At 41.5% G+C, this 12195-nt stretch overlaps 1 protein-coding gene across 1 annotated transcript in view; it reads left to right on the forward strand.

Moving 5' to 3' along the window:
* GALNT17 (polypeptide N-acetylgalactosaminyltransferase 17) overlaps positions 1–12195 on the forward strand; it is a 450484-nt gene that overhangs the window by 160480 nt on the left and 277809 nt on the right. The gene's annotated exons all lie outside the window — the stretch shown is intronic.

Raw genomic sequence — 12195 nt, forward strand, 5'->3', positions numbered from 1 at the left:
AGATTCTTACTTTTTAAAAGGTTTGGTTGCATGTTGGTTGGCTTATGAGAGGTCTTTGTTCTGTACTCTCAGATTTAAGAATTGTTTATTTTCTTCTTGTGAAGTAAAGAAAAGAGGTTGGACATAGAATCAAGATGCTGGAGAAAAAGCCCCTATTTTCTAGGCAGGACTCCACCTTGTCTTCTCAAATGGATTCTCTGTTTTTTGCTAAATTTGTATGTCTCTCTTTTTCCCATTTAGAGTGTGTCCTTGCTTGCAGTAGATTATTTCTTTTTCAAATGGATTTTGTACAAATCAGTTAAGCATCCTGGTTACTGAGAAAAATAGATTCAAGATAAAGAAAATTATCTTAAATGGATTTAAAATTACAGCATTAGCTGAGAAACCTGTTAAATTTCTCTCTGTGCCTAATAAGCTTATATTCATTTTGAATCACTAGAAAAATATACACCACCCCTGTTGGAAGCTATTTTGTGTTCCTGTACTTTGGCTCTCAAAAACATCTGGCTGTTTTCATTTCCTGGTGCTCTCTGATTAGCCTTTCTTATTTGGATGTTGGCAAATAAACATGGCCATGTGTTTTGCACTCCTATGAGGATGAAAATGTCTCAACATGGAGCTTCCTGGAAATGGGCCAATTGAACAGATATTAGGGAGCCCCTATTATCTGCCAGATGGTTTTCCCCTCACAGGAGACAGAACTTGGATGAGACACTGTCCTTGCCTGCTTACTCCTTGTCTGGGGAGGGAGGCAGTGTGTAAGCAGACCCGGGCAGCACAGTCTGGTGTGTGGTGTGGGGCAGGCTAGATACCCAGGGGATATTGGGGGGGGGGGGGTCTGAGTATGTTTCTTGCTTGAGGTGATGCCTGAGCTAAATCTTGAAGGACCATTAAGGGTTAGGACATTGAGGACTGGGGGCTGGCTCGTTAGCTCAGTTGGTTAGAGTGCTGTTTTATAACATCAAAGTCAAGGGTTCCTATCCCCATACTGGCCAGCTGAAAAGCAAAGCAAAACAAAAGAACATTAAAGAGGGGAGGGGGTAAGACTGGACCAGGTATGAGAACAGCGGGAGCACACTTGGGGGTACACATAAAAATGTGGTGTGGTGAGCTCAGGGAGGAGTGCATGGCTTGGTGGTATAACACGATGGCCTGAACTTACTACTTACATCTGGTTGGTTCCTTCTGAAACTCTGCTAAAATGGTGGTAAGGGAACATAGAGGATGGCCACCCATAAAACTAAACAGGGAAGGTGGTGACAGCAGAGAGGAGACACCTGCAAAGTTGTGGCAGATGGAAAGAGATGAATGGGTGGAAACTGACAGGGTAGGTGGGTTAGCCTGTGAGGGGAGGGGGGTGCAGGCGGGAAGAGCAGAGGAACACAGCCCAGCCAGAGCTGCAGACACTCAGGAGTTGGAGGTGCTGGGTATTTCTGATGGCTGGGGGGCAGATCTGAACAGCAGGATTGCAGCAGTTCCAGCTCTGCATAGCAGAGACTGCCCTTCTCTACCTGGCAGAACATGGAAGGTTTACTCCCTGGAAAAGATGAACTCTAGGTGGCATAAGACAGAGAGTAATCAGGCTGCTTATTAAACGGGGAGACTTTCCAGCCTCATTACCTGCCACGCTCTCATACCCCTTGCCTTGGGTTGAATGTCCCCCGAAAACTTAATCCCCACTGTAACTGTTGAGGTTAGGAAATCCATTATAGTAATTGAATGGTGGAGCCTTGAAGAAGTGATTAGATTCTAGGACCATGCCTTAGTGAATGGATTGATAATGGTGGTCATAGGCATTGTTTGGAGGGATTTAAAAAGAGTGAATGAGGAGGTTAGGCTCTGCTCTCTCTGCTCCTACCATCTTGCAATGTGAGGGGTCACTGTTGCCACCACCAGATGTGTTCCTTGTACTTTAGGCTTCCCAGCCTCAGAAACTGTAAGCAATAACTTTTGTTTTCTTTATAAATCACCCAGTTTGTGGTATTTTGTTATAAGCAACAGAAACAGACTAATCCACCCCAATAGGCAAGAGTTTGGAGAATCCACTCGGAGGAGACTGTCTAGCCTAAGGAAAAGGCCAACAGATCTGACTGTTGGGAGGTACACCAAAAATGGTTGGATTCTGCTCACTAACTCTTAATATGATGTGCCTGTTAAAACTCCATCCTTCTACACAGAGCTGTCTTACTCTAAAATAAGAAGGGGGAACCAGGATTCCCAGACAACTCAGCAGAATCTCTATTATAAAAGACCTTAACTACAATAACAGCAACAACAGAAAAGGATTTTGGAGGAAACAGAGACTACAAACGTTAAAACTATAACTAATAACTTAGAGGGATCATGGAATGTTCTGTTTACAAAATATGAACAAATAGCTATATCTAGGTAATAATCATAAAATTAAAAAAACTTGGAAGTTAAAACTTAGAGAGTAATAAATAATTCAGTAAAAGGTTGGAAGATAGCATTGAGGAAATCTTCTGATTAAAAAAGAAAAAAGAAAAAAACAGGAGAGGAAAGATCAAAAACTAATTAGATCACTCTCATAGGCTTAGCATCCACTAATAGGAATATCAGAGAGAGAGAGAACAGAGAGGAGAAAATCATCAAACAGAGATGATACAAGAAAATTTCCCAGAATCATAGGATGTAAGCTTTCAGATTAGAAGATCCCACCCAGTTTCTACATAATTTATGAAAAGGAAAAAATTAAACCCACATCAAGAAATATGAATGTAAAATTTCAAAACAGCTTGGATGAAGAAATCCTTAAAGCTTTTAGAGAGAAAATGCAGCTCAAATACAGTTGGCATTGGATTTCTCAGTAGCACCATTAACAACTAGAAGATAATGGAACAATGCCTAAATAATTTTGAGAGAAGAAAGTTATTTTTAATTTAGAGTGCCATGAGCAGGCACAAAGTAAATACATTGCAGATACGCAGGGTCTCAACGTTTCATCTTCCCTGTATCTGTTTTCAGAAAGCTGTTCAAGCATATGCTCCAGTAAAACAAAGGAGTAAAGTAAGAAAGAGGGTGATAATAAGATCTAGGAAACAGGGGATTAATACAGGAGAGTACTAAAGGCAGATCCCAGAAAGATGATGAAGGGATGTTCCAAGGTAACATTCAGGATGACAGCTGTGCAGCAGGCCAGGAGATCAACCATTCCACGTTAGATCAGGAGGATGGAGGACTCCAGGAGGTGTGTCTCCAAAAGAGGGGGAGGTGATTGAATTATTTGACTGCCTGGTTTTTGACTGCATTGATATTTTTCCGTTACCATTCTTTCAGAAAATTTGAGAATGTTTACTGATAGACACAGAAAACTAAGCTCGTGAAAAAGCAAAGAAACTAGCTACAGAAAAAGCAAAAGCTCTCCAAGAAAGGAATTGCAATTCCATGTACTCTGTGGCTCAGCTGTGAACACTATGGTCATTTAAATGTACATTTTGCATCTTGACTTAAATTGTAACAAATTATAATTATATTGGAAGAAGGAGGAGGTAAAATGGGTATGTGAGGTGTGGGTAGTGTGAGAAAATTAAATCTTCATTTTCAGTAACAGAAAATCAATTGAAAATGTCAAATTTAAACATCAAGAAATAATAACATAATCACTGTTATTTAGAAAGATGGAGATTACAGAAGTAGTGTGACTATATTTGTTTTGTTTTAATGAAATAAAATTTCAATTAATCAATAAATATAAATCTGTATCGAAAAATTAAGTGCAAGATAGGCTGGTGTATGGCAGAAGAAAGAGTGGGAGGACTAGGTTGAATGACATGAGCACATTTCCCTTTTTAGATATATGTTGGATGAATTTGAAGGTGGAATTTGAGATGAGTTTGAGAGCTTGCCCATTGGCCATGCAAGGTAACCAAAGGCACCATTGTAAATTCTGAGCTCCACAGCAAAACCCACCAAATTAACTTTTGTTAATTGCACGTTCATCTTTTACATCAAAGAGTGGCAAGGGCTTTGCGTGTAGAAGAAGCTCTTCTCTGATACTTGAGCCTTAGGGATGTGAAGAAAGGCAGCTGCCTGGGGCAGGAGCATTTTCTTTCTCAGGAGAAATTATGCCCCCATGGGCAGGATCTTTCTTGTGAAGCCCCAAAATAGCTCTCACATGTTTGAGAGAGGATTTAAATAGGCTAAATTTATTGCAGTTTTAAACAGAACCTCAAGTTGCTTTAATTCTTACTGTTTTATTACTATAGTATACTTGAGAAAATTGTTTTTCTTATAAATATGAATGAGTTTTTAGGCAATAGTGAAATTAACCATTTGTTTGTCATATTTCAGGGAAATGGATTCCAGAATGGTGTTTTCCATTTTATTTTAGTTCTTTGATTCTTTTTCTTCTGCTGGACAGATATTTTAAATTTGTATGAATCCCGAACTGTCAATCTTTTCATTTTGATTTCTTCTCTGCTTTAAAGATGAGAAAGATACCATCCCTCAGAGTACTCATAAATATTCTATTCTGTTTTATGTTGTTTTTCTATGACTCTCATATTTTACTCTTCCATCCTTCTAGAGTTTATTTTGGAATATGGTACATTTTTGTGTTTTTTATCCCAAATGTCTGTCCATCTTTTTTTCAAAACAGCTTTTTCAAAATAATTTTGTAAATAACCCTTCTCTCTCTCTTATTTGGAAGTGCTAAATGTATTACATTTTATGACTTTTATATGTAAGTGGGCTTATTTCTAGGCTCTTTTGGTCTGTACTTCTTTTTCTTTTCCTTTCTTTGCTTTTTAAAAACTACTAAAAATGTTGTTTGACTGAAGTCTGCAATCTGCCAGGCACTGTGCTGGAGTAAGCCATATCTTAGCCCTGCATGACATCAAAGAGAGGGGGGGAAGCTGGTGGCTATTTACAGTCTTTTGGGTAACTTTCAGAGGGCCTTAGAAACTAAGATAAGAGAATTAGCAGTTCTGGGAGAGGTAGAGCACTATGCAGAGGTGACCTTGATCTTAATGATGAGCAGGAGTTTTTACTCTAAAGAGATGGCAGGGCATTTGAGAGAGAGAGAGGAGCAAGTACAATAACAATGAGCTAAGCTTGTGAAAACGCAAAGCAACGATTAACTACAGGAAAAAACAAAAGCTCTTGAAGAAAGGAGTTGCAATTCCATATACTCTGTGGCTCAGGGGAACTGGAAAAGTTCTTAGATTTTGGGATCCGGGAATTGGAAAACTTTTCTCTTGAGCATTGAGTTTCCAGAGGGAGTTGTGGAAGGAGGAGGCCAGATTGTGAAGTGCCTCATGTTCCAGCTCTGTTTTGGAGTATGGATTTTATCATTGTCAGTGGATTCCAGTGAAGGATTTGAGGCAAGATGGTATTGTTTTTGTAATTCTTTTTTAAAAAAATAATAACTGTGGCAAAAATGTGGAGGATAGATTGGAGGAGATAGAAGCTGGTAGCAGGATGGCTAAATATAAGTCTCTTTTCTAGTTACCCAGCATTTATTGAGTGCCACCTGTATGCTCAGCATTGCTGGAGAGAGAGAGAGAGAGAGAGAGAGAGAGAAGAGGAGGGCTTCTAATAATACAGTGAGCATTTTATTATTATTGTACTGTTTCATGGAAATAGTTTCTCTGTTGGAAACTAAGCACTAAGTAGGGATGGAGTGGAAGGGCTAGATTCCAGAAAAACATCCTGAGAGTCAGCAAAATGAAGCACCTAATTGGATATGGATGAAATGAGTGCACTGAGAAGTTTCTAGCTTGGGAGATGGAGTGGAAGTGATTTCATTAACTGAGAGAGAGAATGCTGCTGAGGTTCATGTCGTGTGGGGAAGATAGCAGTTCTGTGTCCAGGCTTCCCCGTAGTTATGGTTTTCTTGAGGCACCCACAAGACATGAATCTGTCCAGTTTTAGTCATTATTTGATTGTGTGTTAGTGAGGAGGTAACCTCTGGTGACACCAGCGCCTTCTCCTTTCCCTTGCTGGGATATACCATCTACAGCATATCGTGGCATGTTGATCATCTGCTTGCCCGATTATCTTGTAATAAGGAGGAGGGAGTACAGGGGTCTCTGCTCATTGAAGCCTCTGCTGAGGTCTCCGTACACATTTCAGGGCATGCCTCCTCCTCTCAGACCAGGGAGGTAATTTATGGGCAGTTTCTACTGCTGTTATCTTCAATTTCTCCTTTGGCCTCCTGCTTATAAATCCAGCTGTCAGGTTTCTTTGGAATTCATTTTGCTTCCCTCAGAACGTCTCCTCTTTCCTTTATTGCCACAAAATCTAACCTGTTGTGTCTCAACAATGTCTGCTGTGGGCACTGGTGGCGTGAGGCGTCTGTGGACCCTCTTCATGTCACGTCCAGTGCACAGATGCATATTGAAGTCTGGAGGGCAGGAACGATGTTTGGGCTGACCGTGGAGATTTGGAAATCTTCCAAGTCCAGTGGGTATTTCAGATTGGGGCTGTGTGCGTATGTGAGCTGTATGTGTATGTGAGCCATGGTGTTATAATTTAGTGTAATGAATCTACTCATCGGTCAATACCCAGCTCAAGTTCCCCACCTCCCACCCCAAAAAGGACACTTCTGCTTATTGTAGCTGTGGCAACAGAGGCTTTTTTGTCTGAATCATTCTGTGTGTCTCCCAGGCTGGTTTTCAAATAGAGTGAAAGTGCCTTAAAGAAGGTCAAGAATCCTGTGTTAAACTTTCTCTTTCGTAGACGTGCACGGAGAGGGTAGCTGTCCAGTAAATACTTGTTGGTTAAAATAATAAATAGGTGCATGCTTAGGAGTGTCTCTGAATCACTAACCACAATAATTATTCCCTTTTATTGACTACCTTTTATGGTTTTGTCACTGTGTGCATGTTTTATTGATCTCATTTAAACTTAACCACTCTCCGAAGCAGCTGTTACCATCCCTGTTTTATAAATGAGGCGAGGGGTCTTGGAGAGGTTAAGCAAACTTCTTGAGGTCATACAGCTAGCACGTGCTGGAGCCCGGATTCAGACACAGCTCTGTGTGTCTTCAAGGCCTGTGGACGTCTCCTCACACCAAGTGGCCTCTTCAGGCACAGCCCACCCACCCTTCCATGTCTGTGGAATGGAACCTTCTGCTCCAGGCTGGTATTGCCAGAAGGTAAAGAAATTCTGAGTCTTGGAGAAAGAGAAAAATTTCTTTGGAGAAGTGTGCGTGCGTTCGTGCGTGCGTACGTGTGTGTTTACATCTTAGTTTGTTCTCTTGGTCTCTTTGAACTTCGCCAACTGTAACAATTCCACCACCAAAGAGGCCGTATGTTGAATTTGATCATCTGCTGCTGTTAGGGCCCTCCTAGTGCATAGTGCGATATAGTTAAAATTCTCTTTAGGGATACAGTATTTTTTGGTAAAACTCAGGAAACATAAGTTATATATTATTATTATGTTTAGAAAATGTCTTGCCATAGCTTTGCATGAAGGTCAAGAGCATGAAAGTGGGAATCTGAATTCCAGTCCCAGCTTCGTTGCTTATTAGCTGTGTGACCTAGAACAAGTTACTTAAACTTTCTGTGCCTCAGTTTTTTCATAAATAAAATGGTGATGTAATGACAACTACTTTATTAAAATTTTTGTGGGGATTAAAATCAATTATTCCATGTGAACTGCATAGATTAATATACCAGGCATTAGTCTAAGCCTTTCTTATTGATATCTGATCAATAAATGTGAGCTGCAATTATTTTTTAAAGAAACTTCACCATAAATGCCCCTTATCCTTAAAACCCCTTGCATTAATTAGCGGAATCTTCTGGAAAATATATTCCTGAAAAGTGATATGATACCTGTATGTGTCATACTTATATGGAAACTCAAATCTAGGGTACCTGGCATGTTCTTGCCCCCACACTGGTGCAGAAATCCAGAGGACTGGGCCTGAGACAGAGCTGGGCTATAAGGGGGCCAGGGGAGGGCACGTTCCTTTGCAAGGCTCTTCCTGGGCCTGGATCAGAATGCGCAGCTCTGGACTCACCCAGCTAACATATTAAAGAAGGTCTAGACCTTAATGTGGGTATTCTGAGGGCATGGGGACTCTGACGAAGCTGATGGGACGGGGTCAGCCACCTCCTGCTTCTGCTTTACCATTACGGATAGTAGTCAGACTAAAAGATGTGTATATATGTATATAATATATATATTATATGTGGTATGTTTTTATTTTTTTTCATAAATAGAAATGATTTTTTTCCCACATATTGAAATAATTTTTCCATGAAAAGGATTGAATATTTAAAAGCACATTTTAGAGTAGTGTTTCTCAAAGTGGAGTCTTGGGAGCTTGTTAAAAATGAGTTTTGGTGGGCCCTACAGAGTTCCTGGTCTGAGGTCTTGGCCACTTTCTGGAAGTTAATTCTTTATGCTGAGAGCCTCTGAAATGACGTGAGGGTAATGACGGGGAGGGTTTGAGGGAGTGGGCCTTGTCTGCAGGGTGCCTGCGTTCTCAGTGAAGTTTGGATGTTTGAGATTTCCTCTGAAGCGCTCCGAGGTGGCTCAGGGGCCGATCGCTGGCTGAGGGTGTGGGGTGAGCGTGAAGGGAATTTGCTGCCTCGTCTTCAGGTTGTGTTGGGGTCTGGGCAGCCAAACGAAAACCTTTTGCTGCCTCAACTGGATGCTCCCTTCTTAAAACCTCAAACTGTTGTAGTCAAGAGGCAGATGGGTACGTTTTCATCATCATTTCCTGCCTGTTGTGAAAAGATGGGAATCTGGAATCAATATGATTATTCAGACAAGGGTCTGGAGTGTTGTTTGGGTAAAAGTTTCAGAATCTGCAAAAGTGAACTGTGGATGCTCTCATAGTGCCACCGCCCTGCCGCTTACAGGTGTCTAGTCTTCCTGCACCAGTGGTTCTTGGAAAAGCCTGAACCATCTTCTCAGCCTTGACTGCACAGTGGAATCACCAGAGGATGCCCAGACTGGACCCCAGAGCAATTAAATCAGAATCCGGGCCGGGGTGAGGGGTGGGTGGGAGGGTGGGAGGGGCAAGCAACTGGTGACCCCAATGTCTCACTTACAAGATGGAGAACCAGCAGGCTTATGATGTTTCTGGGAAGTGTGGTTCTTGGACAAGCTGTGTCTGAATCTCCAGGGCTGCTGGTTAAAACTATCAAGTCTTGGACCTTTCTACAGAATTAGTAGACCAGAACGGGTCTGTAAATCTACATTTTTAATCAGACTCTTGAGCAGTACATATTTAAACATTTTGAGCTTCCTGGGGCCCGTCGTTTCCTGAGACTGTCCGTGGGTGGAGGCAGGTGGGAGAGGTCACGAGTCAGGGCAGGGGTTCCTGTGCCCTGTGAGTTTTCTGTGTTTCGTTACTTCTCTCCCTCCTGCTTGTTCTTCCCACCTCATATTCTAGAGGACATCCATTCATTTAGTGAATGAAAATGAAAAGAAATCAATGTCATTTTAAGTCATTTTCCATTTAGAATTTCAGGATACCCCACGAAATGGTTGGCAACACTCTGGGGTGTTTCAGACGTAGAGATGTAGAGTAGAAAAATAAATATGAAGCAGAGGTGCCATTTGCTGTGTGCAGGGCGTCGTGAACATGATGGAGGTCAGGGAGGCAGCTGAGTTTTAAGAGAGGATCCCCGCTTCTTCTAGAGGCAGTGCCAGCCTGGCTGCCCGAAAGCTTAGGAATTTGCAAAGTTAATTTAATCTTTTATCGGAATCTGGAAGGTTTCCCACCTAAGTGCATTAAAGCGATGTGTTCTCTTCACCAGCTCGTAAACTAAATGCATTCAAGCAAGCTGCAGTAAGGATTCCCCTCCACTTCTGTTCTAGAGAGCTTTCTGGACAAGTTTTAGTTTCTTGTATGGGGAAACCAGTGGATAAGAACCGATGTCAGACTTGCCCTGTTCATGCAAATGCTACTACTCTGTGGCCTGATTACAACCCCCAGGGCATTGAGTTCCAAATTCACATTCCCCAGATGCAGTTGTGACTATGGGAAATGAAATTCTTGATTTATTTGCTTAAATCAACCAATGTTGGGATTTCCAGCAGAGGCTATTCTTGCTTCTGCAGGTCTTTGATACTTTATATAAGGAACATAGCTCTCGACAACTGTAGGAGCGAACTAGCCACCTCGCTTAATACTCAGAAATCCCCACAATGCCTGATACGGGAACCATGACCTGTGTTTCTAGGGATTATCCTGCCTGCATAGTCCACTCTAGCAGTGTGCTCTGGGCTCAGACAAGCCCATCCCAAACTGGCACACATGGGCATGCACACGCACACCTACACACCTATACACCCTGCAAGAAAGCCCAAGCTAGTTTATAGGAGCCCAGTTTAGGCAGCTTGCTGAATTCCGCTCTCATTTGTTCAGTGGATAGTTATGCAAAATACTTTCCTGCAAACATTTGTTTCTCAGCCCTGAGGATAATCAATAGAGGCAGATGTCTCTGCAATCACAGCACCTTTTTTTGTATGGAGCTCTTCGTTGGTTTTGGTCTGTGAGTACAGAGAACATCTTCTAAAGTGGCAACAGGAGAGTGCCATGCTTTGTAATCAGGTGAGATTTACAGCGTTGTGAGAGCTGGGGATAAGTCAGGCTGCTGGTGGAATGGGCAAAATGGACTAAATTCAGGTATTAATGGGAGTGCCATGTGCGCACTGCAGAGGGAGACAGGCTCATCAGTATTACAGATGGTATGTTCTCTTAGTTAATTTAGAAGAAATTCTGATCAGCCAACAGAGCTTTGAGGATGGATGAAGGAAAAAGAAGACTGTGGCATATGGAGAGAACATATTTGTTCTTGAAAATCAGTAGAAAATGTTTAATGTCATCATAACCTCATTTGCATAAAAATAGTCATATGCGGCAAACCAGCTGAAAGCAAAGGAAGACGTGATGGAACAAATGCTGTTCAAGTTTCGTCTCATTATGAATAACATAAATAATTCAATTGAATAAATAAATACAAAATCGCTTCAAATAGATATATTGCAGATTTTTATTCCTTGAAAATTCCTTTAGTAGTCCATGTGGTGATAAAATAATGCAATTATGCCTCCATGGGCAGTACTTGGCTGTACACTTGACCCTTGATAATAATATTGAGCTCTCGGAAGCTTTCAAGTGCTTTATGGACACAAACGAATTTTTTAGTTGCACAGTCCTATTCATAACATGACCTTGAAGAAGTTAAATAAGCCTCGGCTTATCTTCATTGTGGTGAGAACAGTCCCACCATTGCACATGGGTGTGCGTATGCAATTTGTGATCATCAGAAGTTTGAAGAGTCTTGGACTGTGCTATGCCAGATAAATAATTCTAAATAAATATTTGGAACTCTGGTGGCGGGGTTGGAGCCATTGTTTCTGTCTTACAAAGTCTGATCTGGGGTTTTCTTGTGTAAGTATTCATTGTGGCCTGGAGAAAATTGATGGAATTTATTAATTAGTTGATTTTAATGACATTTTCCAGGGCTATGTAGAAAGCCATGGGCAGACACTGTGAGAACTGTGACAGATGTGTATGACACAGTCCTTGTATTCATTTGATTTTGTTAATTCTCTCAAGAAATACTCATCAGTTAGCTCCTATGTGTCAGGCACGAAGTTGGATGTTGGGGTTATAACAGGAGGCAGATAAACTGGGGAAAAATTGAGGGATAATTATAGATTGTGATAAATGCTTTGAAGTAATAAACAGGTGCTAGTATATAGAGTAACTGGAAATGAGGTGTACTCTTGGGGAGGTGCACGGAGGAAGTAGAGAAGCTGGGGATGATCCAGGAACTCAGAGATGAGGCAGGAAAACTCCCAACAGGAAGAGCAGTGCCCAGAAGGCACTGGGCTTGGAATGGGCTTAGCTTTCTTTAGGAACTCATAGGAGATACTGGCAAATGGTTTGAGGGGGCTGGAAGGGTAAGTAGGAAGCGGATCATGCAGGAATGTGGGTAATGATAAAGAACCTGAGATTTGTTCCAATGGGAATAAAATCAATATACTGGGTTCAATAGTGTCCTCCCAAAATTCAACTTCACGCAGAACATCAGAAGGTTACCCTATGTGGATAAGTAGGGATTTTGCAGATGTTATTAGTTAAGATGAAGTCATACTAGATTAGGATGGGCTCTAAATCCAGGTTGATTTGTATCTTATGAGGAGAGGAGAAACAGAGACACAGACAGAGGCCGAGATGGGAGTGACCGTCTATATGCCATGGGA

This window comes from Cynocephalus volans, chromosome 3 (genome assembly GCF_027409185.1).
Source record: "Cynocephalus volans isolate mCynVol1 chromosome 3, mCynVol1.pri, whole genome shotgun sequence".
Taxonomy (NCBI): Eukaryota; Metazoa; Chordata; class Mammalia; order Dermoptera; family Cynocephalidae; genus Cynocephalus; species Cynocephalus volans.